Below are 1,529 nucleotides of genomic sequence, written 5' to 3'. Positions count from 1 at the left end.
AGGTCATAATTTATCGAGTGAAAAAAGTTACAAAACTGAATATAAATTTGGTTCCACCCATGGAATTATGTGTATTCATACACAGACATTTCAATTTCAGACACATACAAAATTGCTAAGAAGACTTTCGTGAATGTTGTTGCCGTTAGCTGCCGTTGAGTTGATTCTACCTGGTGGGGGCCACCTGTGGGCAGAGCAGGCCCGCTGCACAGGCCTGTCTCCTGAGGCCCCTCGGGTGGGTCTGAACTGCCAACCTTTCAGAGTCTCGTGCTTAACTGTTCACACCACCCAGGGCTCCTGCTTTTTTAAAATGGGGATTGTGAATTTATGTATACTTACCTGTTTCCTAACTTCTTTACAAAGAGTATGTATTCCACATATAATTTAATAAAAGATCTAATATTAAATACACCCACTGCCATGGAATTGGATCCGACTCATAGCGACCCCTCCCTGGGTTTCTGAGGCGGTATCACTATGGAAGTAGACTGCCCGACCTTCCTTGGATGGTACAATCTCATGGATGTATTCAGAATAAACAGGTCAATTTGGCAGACAACCCCCAGTAGCTCTTGTGTGGTTACTGATGTAACTGTTACTCTTTGTTAAGAAGTGCTCAGGGTCTCATTCACAGATGGTCAACCAAGTCTGTAAGTTGCTTTCCCCCTAGCCACCACTTTCTCCTTGACTCCCTCTTCCTTAACCAAGAGTCTTAGGTGCTTTCTACAGGAGTTGCAGGATTCACTTCTACCCCCGTGCCTCCGACCAAACTTATCCAAGCTGTTCCCATCACCTGCGCTAACATAAGGAAACAGTCATGAGTCTGTATTGGTTCCTTGTGTCCATCATCAAAAACTTCCCTTCCTAGAAGCCATGTCTGTATCCAAACCAAAACAAAAAGATAACCATTTAAAACCGTGACCTCTTCCCTTCCCTTCATGAGCAGTTCAGTTCACAAACCTGAGATGGGGTCCTGTAAGGCAGCCATCCACGCAGGCAGGGACGAGGGGAATAAAGGAGGATGTCTGAGTGAGAGAGTGTGCGTGTGTACTGGGGGGAGCAGGGCAGGAGAGGCAACTGACTCCGTACAGGACAGAGATAAAAAACGTAGACCTAGTGGACAGTGATGATAATGGGATCCAATTTTCACTCTTAGAGAACGAAGTGACAGGTATGAAATGGCAGAAAACTAGAAGGAACTCTATGGTACAGGCTGAAACTGGATCTATCACCATGAATTCACGGTTTTTTTTTTAATGGATGGAGGCAAATATATATACGTGCAGAGGTAAACGTGGGTGTATATATACACGTAGACGTACACACATACATACACGTACATATCTCCTCTAGCTCTGTTCACTAAAGGGATTGACACTAGCAACATCCCAACGGCAATACACACCAACACCCAGATCTTGGAATCAAGATCATTAAAGTCAAGGAAAGGCCCAGGACTGGTTCCAGCGTGAGCAGACCAGAGAGATGTGAGTTCAAGGAAAGGCCCAGGACCGGTTCCAGGGTGAGCA

The 1,529-nt window shown here is 45.3% G+C and overlaps 1 protein-coding gene across 1 annotated transcript in view; it reads right to left on the bottom strand.

The window, feature by feature from the left end:
* The window catches only part of USP12 (ubiquitin specific peptidase 12), a 155,982-nt gene that overhangs the window by 26,021 nt on the left and 128,432 nt on the right, over window positions 1-1,529 (bottom strand). The window lies entirely within an intron of this gene.

This window comes from Orycteropus afer, unplaced genomic scaffold, assembly GCF_000298275.1.
Source record: "Orycteropus afer afer isolate SDZICR_OR568_19922 unplaced genomic scaffold, OryAfe1.0 scaffold00630, whole genome shotgun sequence".
NCBI lineage: Eukaryota > Metazoa > Chordata > Mammalia > Tubulidentata > Orycteropodidae > Orycteropus > Orycteropus afer.
Note: the sequence above shows the minus strand (reverse complement) of the source record. Positions and strands in the feature narration are given on the sequence as shown.